Source organism: Manis pentadactyla, chromosome Y, assembly GCF_030020395.1.
Source record: "Manis pentadactyla isolate mManPen7 chromosome Y, mManPen7.hap1, whole genome shotgun sequence".
NCBI classification, from domain to species: Eukaryota; Metazoa; Chordata; class Mammalia; order Pholidota; family Manidae; genus Manis; species Manis pentadactyla.
Genome location: NC_080039.1, coordinates 34,342,295 through 34,360,538, shown reverse-complemented (window position 1 = coordinate 34,360,538; position 18,244 = coordinate 34,342,295). Strand labels below are relative to the sequence as shown.

Below are 18,244 nucleotides of genomic sequence, written 5' to 3'. Positions count from 1 at the left end.
GTACTTTTGAACATAAATGACTCTCAGAAAGGTAGAATGATACCATCAAGGTACTGGAATCATGAAATGATTTAGATACCAGTCTTGCCAAGTTGTTTATTCATTCTAACGTGAAAATGTTTTGAATAGCCTTCCCAGGATATTGCTAAATTAGTTTTGTGAGATGATGTCTTTGGAGGGAAAATGGTTGAATCAATGTTCTATGGTTATTTATGCCACTAAGTTCCTAAATGCTGGTCTCCAGTCCTGAGAGGGAGTTTTAGACAGCATCCCTTATTTGACTGATGTCCCAATCCATCCCTTGCCTCGTGTCACCTCAACAATATACTAAGTGTCAGAGACCAAAGTGGTTTAAACTCTCCAGGTCAACCAGTACTTGCAAGCTAGGCACCCAATCACACCTTTGGACAGAATGACCCTCAAAATATCATACACAATTTTTGGAAACATGGGGTGTTCGTAGTATCACGGTGCAAAACATGTCATTTGTCCAATGATTTGCATCAAAATACAGTATATTTATTTCATTTGGAACACTGCAACTCAATTCATGAAAGTTTAATTTTTAAACTTCATTGACCTTTTTTTTAATTTCACCAAATTAACCAATCACTTTGTTTTTGTTTTCTTTACACATACACCTTTTCCTCCTTTTAAGATGTGTTCTTTGCCTTGGCATGCTGAATGTATAACCTGTGGTCTCTGTTTATACTTATCATGCTTGGATTTGTTCAACATTTTGAACTAAGGTCTGTATCTTTAACCCGTTCTGCAAAACTCTTCATTGATGCTTTTGAGAGTGAGCCCCATGCCCTGTTCCATTTCTTCTTCCTTCTGCTATAGCCTCGGGTAAGGACATTTTCAATCCTCCCACTCTGCCATAGTCTTTAACCTCACTAGAGCTGCCAGCCCTCTGTATTAGCAAAGCGGGCTAATTTCTTCTGATATTCAAATATTTAAGTATTTCCCTTCTCATCATTTTTTCACTTCCATAATTATATTGTGCATAGGACCCATTGGCAAATTCCACATTTGAAATATCTTTTTTTTTTTTTTCCATTGGCTTTTCCTTCACGTCTTTTTGAATTGAATTTGAACTGCACTGAATTCACGTCTTTATGAGTTTGACCACAGACTCAGACTCCATGTTAATTTACTGGACCAAACTCTGAAACCCGTGATAAACGCAGATTACTGACACCCTCCAGCCCCAGAGGAGTCTCAGAATAATCGCTAGGGACTTAACTACTTTAACCCACATTCAAGCATATATTTAAACAAGGCGGGCTGCTCACTGCCTTGTGCATTTGAGGTTAGGATTTCTTGTGATCTCTCTTCCCGTTTACTGAGCCCCGACCCATGCTCCAAGGAGAAATGCTCTTCCCCATAGTTTCAGAAGTTGCTGGGAAGGGGAGGTGGGTATTTCTAGCTCATCTGTTAACTGCAGGCACAGTTCCTTGCAGCTGAACCTGTATGTTGGTGGTGGGGGGAGTGTCCTGTCATCTTCCCTTTGAGGGACGTTTAAGATCATCACACCCCAAAGCTTAATACTAACCACTGGCTTTCTATCATTTACACTAAAAAACCCAAGTCCCTTATATCTGCGTACAAGCACGGATCTGTGTGATGAGCCTGCCTACCGCTCCTTCTTAACTTCATTCCCTCTCCCCAGCGTGGCATGTTGTCGTCACCGGCGGCTCCAGCTCCCGGAACACACTAAGGCTGCTTCTCTGTGGGGCATCTGACTGTAGGATTGCTTTCTGTCTCCACAGGGGAGAAGCGACACCCCAAATGTCTTCAAAAAACACCTAGCAGTCTCATCATCTTATTTCGCTGTATGTCACCTACTCCAGTTGATTTTTTTATGTTACATATCTGATCATTTTGAATGTCTGTTCCCAGAAATTAAAAACCATCAGACTATAGAAATGGAGAGGAAATCCCTCTCTCCATTACCTTTGGTCTGAATCCGTGGCCGCACGCCGTGGCCACTCTGCAAATACCTGTGAAATGAACAAAGAGCAGCGGGTTCCAGAGGGGGAGGTCCCAACCCAAAAGTGTCACCATCTCTCTACTTTTCATCTGCAACACAGAGACCAATTAATTTCTAGAGACTCAGTCCAACTCTGAAGAAAAGGGTGTGTCTTTTATTCCCATGATGAACACAGTGTCCTTTCTGAAATGAGTCTGAATTTACATTCTGCTCACAGACCATGTGCTTCTATCGACTCGAGGTGAAAGTAAATAAAGACAGTCATGTTGGCAGACAAGAGAAGGATGCATTTGCACAAATGAGGAACTTCAGAGGGTCCATTCTGTTCCATTAGCCAGTCAATTACTGTGTGCACACTGCATTTGTCAAAGGTCCAGGAGAAAAAAAGAGAAGAAGAAAGGACATCAATAATTAAGCACCATTTTAGGTGAATTCCACCATGCTGATGTTTAAAAGAGTCAAGTGTACAATGGACCTGTTTTAAGTTCTTGACTAACGTTCTTACAAGATGTATGGGTTCCTATACGGCATATTTTTAAAAAGTAAAGGGTACTCCTTTTTCAGGGGTGAATGTGCCATCTTGCAAAGATAGTTCATGCAGACAGCATGCAGAGGCTACAGACAAAAATGCAATGGAAATTAAATTTTAAAAGAAGTAAAGGTTTTTATGCATATAAAATTATATATAGTACATATTATGTGTGTATAGAGAATTCATTTACTGACACTCAGGGTGAGAGACACAACACATTGAGACTAAGTTCTTCAGTCTTGAGAAAGAAACAAACAAATCAGTTAAACTATTTGTTACTGTTTCTACTTTTCTTGGTAAAAGAAAATAACAAATTCCCCAAAGGGGAATGCAGTGATCTGGCAGGAAATTAGGTTCATGCCAAAACAAGTGATCAGTTTATTAGATGCAGGATATCTGAAACTTGAGTGTTCTTTCTCTAGTAAAATTAGACGTGAGAACTCTGTAAAGATCACTTCATTACTGTGCCGGTACGATTTCTTTCACCTTGTACATGCCTGGAACTACATACCTGTATATTCTCTGATTGGTAACAGTCATAATTTTTAAAGGGTAATAGTGAAGCACCTAATCTACAGACACTAACGTGGCGCTATCGCCAACTGGGGGGTGGCACATAGTGGGCGCCTATACAGACATCACGTTGAGTAACATCTTTTCATCTTGCACTGTTCTGATTATCTGCTACCCAATAGGGTGTTTTAATTGTACAGTTCCTAATGGTACTGTACTGAGAAAGTATATTCAGTCTAGAGGATCTATATTCATTACACCTGCTGCAGACAGACAGAGGGTCAATGCCAAGGTAACTGAAGAGCAGTGTATGGATTCTCCTTTCCTCTGCACCTTGAACATGTTTTTTTTCTGTTGGCTGCAATCCTGATTCCTCTGGGAACAAACACGTGTATTCTAAAGCAGGTCACTGATGGCGTCTCAACGTAAAAGCACTCTAGTGTCTGAGCTTTCTACGGCATGTTCCAATGCTCACTGTCGCCTGTTGCTTCAAATGCTCGGATGCCTTAGCAGCCACATCCCTGACTGTCCCTCCCTCCTGCATCCTTCGAAATGTGCCCTCTCTGCTTTCCTCTTCCTCTGCCCCTGCCAACATCAGTGCATGCTGGGCTTTCACCTTCCACTACTTCATCTTCTGGACCCAGCATACACTTTCCCGGGGCAAAATATTCCAGTCCTGCAGCTTTGATGGGCATTTGTCTGCTGGAGGTCAGCCAAACCTGGGTGTCTGGTACACTTTCTTCCTAAAAGTTGGAACCACGTGCCCCTACCTGTCCAGCGAATATCTATCTGCACCTTGACAAACGTAAGCCCACCCAGCACCTTCCTATGTGTTTTGGAACGTGGCCATTCTAACAGGTGTGAGGTGAGGTGACATCTCATGGTGGTTTTGACCTGCATTTTCCTGATGGTTAGTGTACTTCAATTTAAAAAAAAATCCTATCCATGCATCCACATTAACCTTTTTTCTTCCCCAGGTGACAGGTCACCTTTCCTGCGTGTCCGCTTCAGTGACACTGAAAGTGGAAATACTGCGTCCTGTGTCTTCAGGAAGGCAAGCATTCTCACCTTTCATAATCCCCTGTCAGCTTCTCTTAGCAGGGCCTCTCAGGCTGGCCCATTCGTGCCCATCACCAGGCACTTGTCAGTTCAGGCTGCCATCATTATTCCTAAAGTTGGCTAGGGGTTTCCCCACGTCTCCTGTCAGCTCACTGTGAGGAAGTGAACACAATCGACTGGTTAAGCTCTTCTATGTCACCTGGGGTCCCTAAGAAAACATCCACATCATTGAACATGGGGTTCATCAAACACGACCCTTTTCTGCCCACTAGTCCCCAGACTTGGTTTCCGTATGTTCTTTGGTACTATAACGAATGACCACAAATTTAGTAGCTTAACAGAACACAGATTTTTATCATATGGTGACATAGCTCAGAAATAGGACACAGGTGTCACCAGGCTAAAGCGAAGGAGAGGGCAGGGCCTCATTCCTTTAGGAGACACCTGCAGAGAAATTGTATTCTCATCTTCTGCAGCCCCTACAGGCCACCGTCCACCACGGGCTCACGGGCCCTCCTCTCTCTCCAAAGCCAGCTGAGGTCAACCGTGTTTTTCTCATACAACGCCACTCTATGTTCCCTTTTACAGCCATCTTCCACTTTTAAGGGTGCCTCTGAGTATAGGAGACCCCTGGATACTCCAGGGTCATGTTTCCATCACAGGGTCAGTTGGCTGTCCTAATTCCATCTGCCACCCAGTTTTGCATATCCCTGGAACATAACACATGTGCAGCTCTAGAGATTAGGATGTGGCTGTCTTTGGGGGCAGGTTTGGGCTGCCATGTCGTATGGTTTTCACACCAGTAAAAACATACTAAAGACTCACCTCTTCTCCCCTATATTCAGGAAAACTCACAGCTGTTTTGTCTCATGAGGAGCCTCCCCTGATACACACACGTTTTGCATTTACGTTTATTAATTGTGGCTCATTCTTCAGATCTCTTCTGAGTTGTCTACTTGGGTCCTCTGTGACCACTTCTCCCTGGCCTTATAACTTTCTTGGGTTCTTCTTTGGGGAAACCCTGAGGAAAACTCCGGGTAATGGTCCCAAGGCTCCTGAGCACACCACCTAAGGCATTTTCCTTCTTTACAGAGCTGACAAGATCAACAGTCCACGCGACTGCCATTCTCAGGCCAAAGGGACAGGCAGCTTGTGTGCAAAAGGAAGAATGCGGAATGTGTAGCAGCCTGTCACGTGAAAAGTGTTTGCTTTTGTTTACATTTCTGATGCAGAATAGGTAGAAATCTGACCCTCAAGTGTCCCAAAGGTGTAAGATGATGGTAATTGGATAGCAGCATGGACATGGTGGTGTAATGCCTAAGAACACCTCTCACATGGCATATTAGTTTATATATAAATTAAATTATAATTAAATCCATTTATTTATATACTATATATTATATAACATATGTAATGTATAGCAAAGTCATTATTATTAAATATGAAGGGCACACTTTCTTGTCTTCAGTCACAGCATACCAAGCAGTCGGGGTCCAGAATGACTTGGAAGTTGAGAACCTCCTTTCTGAGCCACGCAGTGGGAAGGCACAGCTGTCTGGGGGTGTCGGTGACGCATGTCGTAAGCCAGCGTGCTCTTTCAAACTCAATGCTACTGAAAATGAAAACAACTCTGGGAGAACAGGGGGAACGTCCTTATTTTGGCAGACAGTAAAACAAACGTTTAGTTGACTCGTATTAATGTCAGTATTTTCAGAATTCAATCCCATCTATTTAAGATTCTGGTGTAGACTGTGGGTGTTCTGTGAGCCCTGGAAATTGCACAAAACTCTTTGTAGAGAGAAGGGAGAAATGGAGGGAGAGAGAGAGAAAGGGATAAAAGGAGGGAACACTGAAGAGGGAATAAATACATCTATCCAGAGTAACGACAAAAGAAGGAATGGGACCCAGTTGTATTCTGCTCACACCAAGAAAATGGATTTTGAAACACAATTTTGAAACATGGACTGGTTTGAGTCATGCGATGGCTCTCAACTGGGGGCATTTTTGCTCCTGTGCCCAGGTCCCTTGGCAATGCGTGGGGACATTCTTCATAGTCACTACTAGGGTGGAGCTCCGAGTGGGCAGACCAGGGAGGGTGCCAGACGTCCTAAAGTGCACAGAACACCCCACACCAAAGAATTATCTATTTCCAAGTATCAAGAGGGTCAAGATTGTGAAATCCTGGATCAACGACCTATTTTTGGTGAAAGCAGAAAGGTTTTCTTTGGTGATTTGCAGACTTAAAGCGTATTTCAAAGGCATCTTAGATATCAGGCTTTCTCTTGAGGTGAGCAGCTTCTTTTTGCAGGGTAGCTGTTTTTATTTTAGGGATAAATGTATCATGTGAGCTGATTTTTGTTACTGTTGTAGTTCTTTTGACAAAATATCAACAAGACGTTATGTTGATTTCTATGCATTCATGAATATTTAGTTTCCAGTAATAAGTGCAGTAAATGTCCTGTGCACTGTAATAAATGCAATGTTTCCTATAATGCATAAAGGAAAAAATCTCAAGGCCATGTCTTATAATGTTGGTTCCAAAATATTTTTATTCATCTTTCCTCTCTGCACTCAGGTGCTTGACAAACCATTGTTGCAGTGCAATAAGGAAACTTTTTGTCTGATAATGTTCATGCATCCTGCTCTGTGTAACTTAATAATAGTTACCACTTATTATTTTTTTTTAGTTTCCTTTTTCTGGTTTTTTTTTTTAAGTGAGAAAAGATAGTTAAACATATACTGAGATTTGGTCTATGATGCCTCAGGTCCACTAGGAGCCTTCAGCCAAGGTTTTCTGTGAACAAACTCTTCAAAGGATGAAAGTTGCCCTAGTTTTTGGTTGTCTGGATGTGTTTGAAATTAAGGCCACTTGTCTCTTTCTTCCTCTGCACTGTTCTTTTTTTACTGTTGTTTTATTTCTAAGGGTTATAACAAATATAAACTGATCCAGATAATTAAAGACTAAAAACAGACTCTTGGAAATAATGCATATACAGATTTCAAGGGGAGTTCAAATGACAGTCAAACAAGATTCACATGAACAATGATCCAGGGAAGGGAGATAGTGATTTACATTTATGTTTTTATACTAAATTGAACACACTGGAAGGGGGGCCAACCTTCCATTATAGGTCACCCCCGACATCATGAACTTGTAAGTCAAAGGTAAGTAACTAGGCAAACTTTGTTCCAGTATCTGGGCTAAAACAAGATGGGAAAATAGTCTAAGACAAAGTTCTGACATACAAGGTCATCTAGTCTCATGTCCCCCGAAATGATCCACATGTGTTCACTGTTTCCAACCCTACACTTTACTATATGTTTGGAAGAGGGCATACCTGTGCTAGGAGCTTGCAGAGGCTCCATTAAGGGAGAGACACAGAGCCTAGATCCCACAGGGCAAGGTCAAAATAAACTTTACAATCAAGAGGAGAAAGAATGTTTCTGGAAAAGGAGAAGCAGCCGGAGCAGTTAGGCAGTGAGGTCAGATTGTATAATGGCAGCGAATGATAAAGGATGCACTTTGTGATGGAAATGCAACTCTACATGTCCAAGAGCACATTCATTCACCTGTCAAAGAAACTGCAAATAGTGGTCTTTAAGCTATTCCCTCACGTAGACAAACGCTAAGGCACGGTCTTGGTATCGATTTAAAGTATTGGCACACAACAAATGACAGGGGGGTTTTCTGCTGTTTTACAGGTTTACATCCACAGGCATTACTGAATTTTGTGGCGTGAAGTCAGGTTATATACTAAGGGAGGAAACAACTTAATTAGATGCTAGAAAATCCTTGACTAGAAAGGATGAAGCATATGCCTGATGACCATTGTTTTTGGCTGGGGATCTCTCTCTCTCTCTCTCTGTGTCATGTTATGGGTTAACTACAAATGTGATGTCTTTGCTTCTAAAGTTTATGAGTAGCACATACCAAACAATCAAGAGATTATCTCCTCTATTTTCACAGGTGTCAATCATCAGGGACAAATCAAATAGTGAGGTTTATCAATAAACATGAAGTGTAAGCCAGGAGGCTCTGCAAATCAGAAATATGAATATGGAAAAAATAAACAGAGGCTATGGCTTTGTCAACTCCGCAATAAAAGGACTTATATAAGGTAAGGACTGTTTCAGCTCTGAGCATGGTTACGCCAAGGAAAGGTGTGAGGACTTCTTTCGTTGTATTACAGTGAACAGATTTGGATTAATTATACTTAAATGCCCTTGATTAAAAGATAGTGTTGCATGTACCTGACTGTTGGTGTTTCCTTTACAAATACATACACACTATAACCAGTAGGTGCAAAAGCATATATACCTCTCTATATAGATGCAGATGTGTGCGCATGTACACAACCACCGGCAATTATCTGCATGCTCATTTTTAAATAGTAAGTGGAGCTATTCATTAATTTGAATATTGATGATTACCTACATACAAGATCATCAAAGTTTATTGGTGTTTTATTCCCTTATATCTGTTTCAAGGGAAACCAAATGTACCACAGAATTACTACATTTGCTCCTGAATTAATTAACTAATAAAATCCTGTGACTTTTTATTGCCCAATCAATATGTGAAACACTCTGGCACAACTCTGACGGCTGTACATAATGAACATTAAGGCAACCAAAGCTTTTGCTGTGGCCCTAAAAACACGTTATTTAAGATAGGTGTGAGGGTGGTCTTACTGGGGTTATAAAACACATACCCAAACTATCTGTAACACAGCCATATTTGTATTAGAATTGTACCTTCTTGTGGACTGGCCACCCTAAAAGGCCAAGTGGACAAGCAACACAGTACAACTCAAAGAAGTAATTCAGGGCCATGAAACTACTTCCAAGTCTGTATACTATGTGAATTTTAAAATATTTGGCTTTACAACATTGGGTTCAATAGAGAAACACGGACTCACAGATAAACAAGAATCTTTCCTTGAAAGATATTTTAAGACAGGATTGTATCTAAAAATATTTATTGAATGGGAAATACCATGGCTCCATTTGATATCCTTGTAATCCATAATGCTAACAAAGTCACTTGATTAATTGAACGGTACCTTTTTTTTCTCATGATGTAGCTACAAAGGATTTTACTCAATAGTATATAAGTACTCTGGTGTGAATAATTATGAAATGGAGTCGCTAACACAGGTAGAGAAGTCTACATTTCATTTCAAATCCAAAAGGGGGCTTCAACTGTTACAAGCCAGCATAAACATTAAACAGAAGATGAGCAGAAACTAGGTATTAATAAAACACATGGCTAAATATCCCAAAGCATGGATCAAATTTTCAAAATATTCAATTACAGTATATTTTTTATCTATATGCCCACTGCAAACATTTATCCAATCAGCTGCTTAAAATCACTGGATTACACTCCAAGGAGTAAAATAAACACATAAATTACCAGCTAGAATGAGGACTTCAGTGGGTGAATTCCCAAATCTTTAAGGAGTAAAGATTTATTTTAATGTCTGACAGCAAGTGTTAGCACACACTGGAATACTGGAAAACTCAGTGGAGACTGCAAGCCGTCAGTGCCGGAATGAGCCACATTAAGACGTAAGGCTGGAAAAGAATCAACTCTTCTGTACACCAGCTTCTGATTCAAATTTGAAATCACCTCAGTGCAAAAGTTCTCAGACTCCAACATTTGTAGTTAGACTTTCAAGGACATGAGTTTCAAAGGGACTCTGCCAACAGATCACCTGAATGAGCATTTTGAGCAAATTCAATGATCAACTTCTTCATTTTCATGCTTGAAACAGAAGTTATTAAGTCCCATCTGAGTGACTGATGGCCATTTCAAAGGGCGTTCTTTGTCACTCGCACAGATCTTTTAGGATGTTCTGGGAGCAAGAAGTTCAGAGAAGAATTTGTGGGAGTCCCTGTGTGCCATCTGGCTTGGAGCTGCATTAAAGTTGGAATAGACCATGGTAAGAATTCTACAGATATTTTCATTCTTCCAGTCTGACCTTGCTCTGAGCTTTTTGAAAGTGGAAATCTGGCTTTTCCTCTGAGGCTGCAGGGAGGGGAGCAAGTGGCTGGTGGGTAAGTCACTCATCAGGCTTGGTAAGGGGCTCTGCCCTGAAGAGATGTACCTGGTTCACTTCCCTTCATGTCTGAACCCGAAGTCCCCGGGTCACCCACCCACCGCATTCTGCTTCTTATCTTTATCCTCACACCATGTCCGGAGAAAGACTGACGGCAAAGAGAAAGCACATTATTTGGGGAAACGTTTTGACCCACCATCGTGGATCAACATGTCAATTTTGAACCACCCTGAGGGATTAGATGGTTCCGGTGGACTTCCCCACTGGGTTTAGGACTTCCAGTTTGTTTGTTTTTTGTTGTTCTACCTTTATTTTGGCATTGATGGGCACTCTTGGTGATGTCTGGGTGAGAGGTGCCAAGTCACTCTATAGACTCGGCTTGGATTCATTCACATATGGTGGGGGACACAGGAAGCATGTGAGGATCATACTGTATTTAAATGTGATTGCATTTAATTTAAATGTATTTAATTTATATGTAACTGTACCGAAATGCAATTCATCACGGGTATGAATTGATGGATGTTGATGGCAAGCACTATGTGGCCAGGAATGTAGATATTCCCTCCTCTTCATGGGCATGTTTCTAGGTAACTTCCTCATAACTACAGCCCTGCCCTCAGAGTCATTCTTGACACTTGGGCATCTCCGCACACTCGTGACTGAAAATAAATACACCCCGTCGCCTGTTCCACTGAATGCATCACCCTCGTTCGTTTGCATTGCACGTCTTGGAAATCCGCTTTCATGCTCTGTGAACACAGCCTCGCAGGCTGAACACAGAAGCCGTCAGTTCTCCCATGCTTGCAGCAGCAACCTTCCTTCTCCAGGAAAGCTGGGCATGTTCTTCCGTCCTGCACCCACCTTCTTAGCAGTAAATTCAGTTTTGTCCTAAGAGTATTCACAAGTCACTGTGAGAACTAAAGGTTATTCCAGCAAAGCTGGACTCAATTCATACCCGCGATGAATTGCATTTCACTTCCTGAAATCCTAACTGATATTCATTAATTCCTGATGTTATTCATATAACCTGTTCTCAATTAACCATGACTCAGTATAAGCCATTTACCTATAAAATATTTCAGGAGATTCTTCAGAATTAAGAAATGCAGAAAATTTCTTAAATGCCTTCTTTGTGTCTTCCACCCAACCAAAATTGACGGTATTTCTTTTCCTTATTTCCTATTAACATCTGAGATACCATCAAGCCATTGAGTCAATTCTGTACTCTGAAACATTCTTCAATTTCCAAATTCTCAATGTTTATAACACACATCACAGTGTTATTTATGCTTTGTGAATTTAAAAAAAAAAACATTGTTTCAATTCATCACAGAAAACAAAATTGTGAAGTACTGACTACAGAATAGATAGAATCCAAAATAGGGTTTAATGAGTCAAAAAATTCTAACCCCCCCATTTGAAAGCTCATTATTATGGTTCCGAAAGCCTCCTTCAGGCTCCTTTTATTAAATGTGTTTTGCTTTATGACGGAAACACAGAGGGCCCTTGAGGCTTTCTTTGTAAAGTAATTACTTCTAAAGGGGAAAACTTCAACCACATTTCAGCAACATGATCTGAATACTGCCTGCATGCTTTCTACCATGTTTTTCTCTCCCTTTTACACTTTCATAATCTAAGATGAAAGAAAGATGCATTTATAAACATAGTGCAAATAATTAGACTCAGATCTGTTGATATTTCTTCTAGAATAGTCAGTAATAAACCCCTCTTTCTCATGATCACCAGGATGTACCTGTGATTCGCTGCCCTCTCTTTCCTGGGTACCCACAAAGTCAGTGCTGTGCCCAGGCTGTTAATACCCAGGTATTGCCTGAAATTTTATAGGAGAAGAAAAGTAAGAGATTTCATAGTTTGGAGAACATGGGGTCTGACCAGCCACCTTCCCTAAATACGTGATAATTCTACAGAGGCAAAGGTGGATTCCCTGGGTCATGAGGACTCTACCTGGGAAAGGACTTAGCCAATACCTCGCCTTCTGAACCTCAGACAACCTGGAGGAATGAGAATGAACAGAAGCATGTCTATGCGAACATTTTTAACAAACAGTAGCATTTTATTTGAACGGGCTGCCCTGTGTATAGGGTGGGCGGAGTGTGAAGTTCTGCAAGTACGAAAGAAAGTGGCCCTCAGGGTGGGTTGAAGGGGGAGCTGAGGGACAGGCCACGTGGAGCTGGGGAAAATTAATGACTAGCAGAGTGACAGAGAGAGAGAGAGTAGGGTCACGGGAGAGTTCAGTGTTCCTTATTCAGAGCGGTGCCTCTTTAACTTGAGTTCTGGGGCATGGATAGCATCACGTTTTATATTATCAGGTGTGATATTTCCTATACAATTAGTTTCTCTGTTGCCTTCTCGTGAAGGGCAGCATTCTAAGGCTAGTGACCCATTTGGGCACATGCACCTAACTGTCTTCGTAAATATTTCAATATATAAAGTCCAGAATGAGCCACGAAGTAGAAGTCATTGCGACATGACACTTGCAAGAACGTGGGGGTCCCACCAGCACAGAATGGGCAGGCAAACGGGCATGGTATACACAAAGGCCAGATTCCCTGAACACAGAAGTCAGCCAGGATCTGCAAACTTTTCTAAGCAGCCTGATTGCCTCTTAAATAGGACCCAGAGGCTCAAAATACCCAAAATGTCCATGACGCAGTAAAAAAAAAAAAAAAAACATGCCATAGCAGTAACCTGGAAACTCACAATCTGAAGGAAAAAGACACTCATCAGACACCCACACGGAGATGCAATTATCCGACAAGAATTTTACAGCACCAAACATAAAAATTCTCCAGCCAGCGATTGCACTCCTGCACCCAATTCTAAAACATGAAAAGCTGAGCGGAAATTCAGATGTCAAAACAAAACAAAACAAAACAAAACAGATGTAAATACAAGAAAGCAACATTTCAATACCTGAAAGGGAAGAAGATGAAGGAAAGACCATGTCAGACGTACAAAAGCTGAAAACTTTCCTCACTGTCACTTGCAAAAAAAGCTAAAGGACATTCTTCAAGCCCAGGAAGGTCATACATGAGGGACTTCTCATCGACACCAAGGAATAAAGGGCACTGAAACTGGTCACGGGACAAAGCTTTTTCTTGTAATATAAGGTCTTTAATTGATCATATACTTTTAAAAGCAATGATGATGATGTCACGTGGAAGTATCATCAATTTTTGTAACAATAATCAGAGGAGGAAAGAAATGGCATCCCCGTGCTGTCATCTTTTCTGGGATGAAAAGTGGTCCAATATCACTTCCAGAAAGCAGACTTAAATTTAACTATGTGAATAATGACACTTAAGGTTAATGAATAAAAACTCCCTAGTTAAAGGGCAGATACTTATTATACATTAACGATACCAAAATAAATAAAAATACTACAAAAAAAAGGCAGATACTGTCTCACTGGACACACACGCAATGCTATCACGCATGTGCCTATGGAACCGGATTCATTCGGATAACATTTTTAAAGAACTTTGCAATGAGCATGAGGAGGGAAATTTTTCTGTAGTGTTTTTTGCTAATTATACTACTTTGGTCTGTTTTTGGTGTCAGGGTATCATTAACCTCATGGAAATGAGATTTAAAATGTACCCTCAATCTTTCACTTTTTGGAACAGTTTGTGTAGAATTTCTGTTTTTTAATCTGTTTAAATGTTTAGGAGACTTCCTCACTGAAGCCACCTGAGGCCCGTGGTCTCTTGGTGGGAAGGCTTTTAAAAACAACATCTAATTAATCCCTACATGGCTATTATCACTTCTTGAGTGAACTCTGCAACCTTCAGGAGATTTGTTCATTTAAATCTAAACTCTGGATTCATTTTCCTAATGAATGTGCTTGGGTTCCGTGTCACCCTTTTAAGGCCTTTTAACGGAGCAATAACGTGGCTTTCTTCTCTAAAGTTACTACATTGTGTCCAGTTGAGCTAAACGTTTGATTAAAAATTTTAAGGATTTCCTATTTATATTTTCATTCACTTCAACACTCTAATTCTCTGTGATTTCTTTACTGACACATGTATTATTTAGAAGCTACTGCTTAGTTTTCAAATATTTGGATGTTTGGATACCATCATGTCATCGATGGTTAATGCCATTGTCACTGGGGGAACATGTACAACTGAAACCATTTTTCAACTTATTGAAACTTGGGTCATGACCCATATATTGTCTTTCTTAACCAATGCCCAGTGTAAACATAAAAATAACTAACCATAGAATGGTTTTTATGCTGCTTTAATTCATCAACTATCTTTTCCAGAGTTTTATGAAAAACACATCCCTTCATATCTACTATCACACATATCATTTCTGACAGTCTTCATTCCTTTGTGTAGATCCCAATGTCCCCTCATTACAACTGTCCTGCCATGGTAAGAATCCTTTTACATTTCTTATTGATCTGCTGCTAAAACTTTCCAGCTTGTGTTTGTCTAAACAAGTCTCCGTTTCAATTTCATTTCTGATATTTTCGACTGAATTTAGAATTCTGGGACGACTGTTATGTTCAGTTCTGGAAAGACGGCACTTCATGATTTCCTGGCTTGTGTTGTTGTCTCCAACGAGAAAAGTATGGTCACGCTTACCTTTTATCTCTGTAGGTAATGTGTATTTACACTGGCTCCTTCTGAAAGTGTGCCTTTAATACTGGTTTACAGTAGTTTGATTAAAATACACCCTGCTTTCATTTTCCTCAATGTTCTCCCATGCCATATTCATTGGGCATTTTTTAGAGCTATGAGTTTATAGGCTTCATTCAATTTGGGGGAAAAAATGGCATTATTTATGTACATGTTTCCCTCCCACTGTCTCTGGAATTCCATTATATGCAGATTATTCTCCTTAAGGTTGTCCCGTTGTAATCAGTTTTCTTTTTAATGAGTCACTGTGACATTGATGTTTTATTTCACATAGTTTTTTTCATGTCACGAACCTTTTCTTTTGCCGTGCCCATCTGCTGTTAATGTGTCCATCCTTCCAACACAGCCTTTATCTCAAATAGTGTATCTTTTGACTCTAGAAGATTTTTTTTTTTTTTAACATTTTTCTAGATCCTCTTTCTGATCCTGTTACTTTTGGCCACCATGTTAAACTTCTGTATATTTCTAAGTATATTTTTCTAAGGAATTGTTTAATGTCTTTGTCTATTAATTCTGTTATCTTTTTTTCTTGGTCTGTCCCTTATCACACATTTTCCCCCCCACATGACTGGTCATAGTTAGTTTTTGACCCTTTTGCATGTTAGCAATCGTTCATCAGACACCAGTCTTTGCAAATTCCACCTTGTCGGGCACAGGATGTGTTTGTGTGTGTACTGGAGCTTTGCTCCGGACCTCTCTCACGTCAGGTGCAACCAGTTTGTTCAAGTCTTGCTTTGAAGCATAGTTGGGAAATAGAAAAGCCATTGATCTAACATTGGACCCTGAAGCAATGCTCTTTCCAATGTAGCCCACTTTTCCTTTTTTTTTATTGTGGTAAAATACATGTATCATTCAATTTACTATCCTCCTAACTTTTAAGTGTACAGTTCAGCCACATTATGTCCATACTCTGTTGTGCCTTTCTCATCCACAGGGACCCTTGCTTAGTACTTTCTAACTCACTATTTAATTTACTTCTTATTTTTACAGCCTACTGCCTGTGTCTCATCATGAAAAATTTTTAAATGTGCTGGCAGAAAACTTTGGTGAGATTCATGCCAAGAGATGTATATCTAGTGTGTGGACCTGGGTCTGACATAAAGTAGGTACTCGATAATTTTGTGAATCAATCAATTCATTCGTGCCGTACTTATAAAATGACAACAAATAAAGTTTTTATCTGTTTCTTCTTTTAAAAACCATTGTTTATTCGTGGTAAAACCTTACTAAGAGATGAGGATGTGTGGAGACCACATTTAGGTCATTTGATGTAACCACCCACAGCCAATCAGTCGGACTGGAAATGTATGAACAAGACGGTTGTTTTTCTATGGACGTGTATTTTTGCTTTTAAATGATATGGACACACACCGTTTACACCATTTGAGGATTCTATAGCAATTGTAAAAATTGGTGAAAATAATTAAACTTACATGTATAACAAAGGGAAGATTAATAATTGTTTTACAATTACAAAGGTGTAAGAAATGCTATTCCTATTAGCAGATAGATGAAACTAAATCAAAGAAACTGAATCAAAGAGAAGAACACACATATACACATATGCATGGATATATGAGTATATGTAACAGTTTGACATTTTCTCAAAACAAAAAGAACACAAGATGTGTTTCTTTTCTGATTATGAAGATGTTATTTTGGACAAGTTGTAGTATATATGGTATATGTACAATGTAATTTTAAAATAGTACCATAGTTCTTTCAGTCAGAGAGAAATAGTTTAATGAAAACATTTTTCCTGGATAGGATAAAAATCTCCACTTGGAGCAAAAATATTGTTTCTATCAATATTTTATTAAACTGCAGTTTGACTTTGCTGAATCTCTTATGTGAAGCCACAAATTAAGCACTACAGTAGATATTTTGTAGTTATTTTTTTTATCTTTGAAAACAACATTTTAGTTTAGATTCCATCAAGGTCAATAAAATATATCAACCAAGTTAAATAGAATTCATTCTAAAAGCTAATCAAAATTGATATATATGTACATTTCTGTAGAGATGGTAGTTTTGATTATACTTTCAACTAAAAATAACAGAGAAAAGTGTATCAGGACTATTCAGAGTTCTGATTAATGCCGGCTTCTAATGTCTTTTTCTTTTTATTCCCGCAAACAAAAATATATAGGCAAGCTTTGTCCTTGAATACCTGACATTTCATCTGTATTCCATTCACTACAAATTCGAGACCTGCTTCCAGAATTTAAAGCCTGTCAACAAGGTTATGATTGTAGAAAACGGAAAACAAATACTTCTCAAAAATGTTTCAAAATATATTACTACCATATGTGTGTTTGGGTAGTGTGTAATGTAGTTAAAATATGGAAGAAAGAGAACCACCGTTTAGGTACACCTTTTCATATGGATAATAAACAGATTTTCTTAAATACAAAAAAAAAGTATAAACTATGGTTAAAAAATATTTGCCTAAGACCAAAGGAAAATAAAAAATAACAAATTTCAATTTTACTTGAACTCGATTACAGGCTCCTGTCCACACTCCCGTCCACCACCTATTATCCTTAACTGAAGATGGCATGTTGATCTGACTTCAAACCTTAGTGAGTCAAGCCAAATGCAAGAGAGGTTCTAACAGATTCCTTTACGTGTGACAATAACTGCCATCTTCTGCTTGGGGGCTGTTATCTGAGACAGAGTTTGGTGAATGCTGAGATGCGATATAGTTTATCTACCTTTCTGCATTTCATAAACAACATAGACTGTTCAGCCGACATAGAAAAGTAGATGTTTCAAGGCACCTGAGTAATGTCCCTTTCTATCCATGCAGGTCATATACATTTCCAAATACTGTGAAAATAATGTGAACCGAATCATCACTTAACAACACACAGCTGCCCTTTGAGGAAACCCGACAACTCGGAAGAACTTGGTGTAAACTAGAAAAAGACACCCTGTGTTCTGGGCAGACACGGTTCCAGAGCAGGGCATGGAGATGCGTAAGCAGGGTAAAGCTAGGTCTCAGCCAGGCACTCGTTGGAAAATAAAGACGTCTTCAGTGGATGGGGAACCTTACCCTCAGGCTACTACCTGCATGATGTGGGGTCCACAGGAATTTTCCAGCACACGAGGGCCAAGCAGGGTCATAGGATCCCAGAATAGAAGCTGTCAGAAAAGTCCCAGGTTAGATGATGGAGGGTAAACGTAATAGGCTGGGGTCTCCCACCATAACGGTACCCAGGGTCACTGCACATCAGCCAGCAAGGACCATGAACAGTACCACCTAGAGACATGAATTCAGAAGAGAGGCACAGCAAATCGGTCCCCGATGGACAAAGGGCAATGCCACAGACACCAGGGGCTCCCATGGCATCTAATACCCCATGAATGCACACACATCCCTCCTCCACACTTTGGAGACAGAATCAGGGACAGA

General features: G+C 39.9%; 1 long non-coding RNA gene across 5 annotated transcripts in view; it reads right to left on the bottom strand.

Moving 5' to 3' along the window:
- Positions 1–18,244, bottom strand: part of LOC118935974 (uncharacterized) — a 178,004-nt gene that overhangs the window by 147,308 nt on the left and 12,452 nt on the right. For 2 of the 5 annotated variants that reach the window (XR_008995396.1, XR_008995393.1), the window contains exon 3: positions 9,937–10,307. The exons of 1 other annotated variant lie outside the window; for it this stretch is intronic. This is a non-coding gene — a long non-coding RNA (uncharacterized LOC118935974). Of the gene's footprint in view, positions 1–1,752; positions 2,350–5,554; positions 5,867–9,936; positions 10,308–18,244 lie in introns of those variants that run through there. 2 more of the 5 variants (XR_008995395.1, XR_005034067.2) reach the window with 2 other exon arrangements.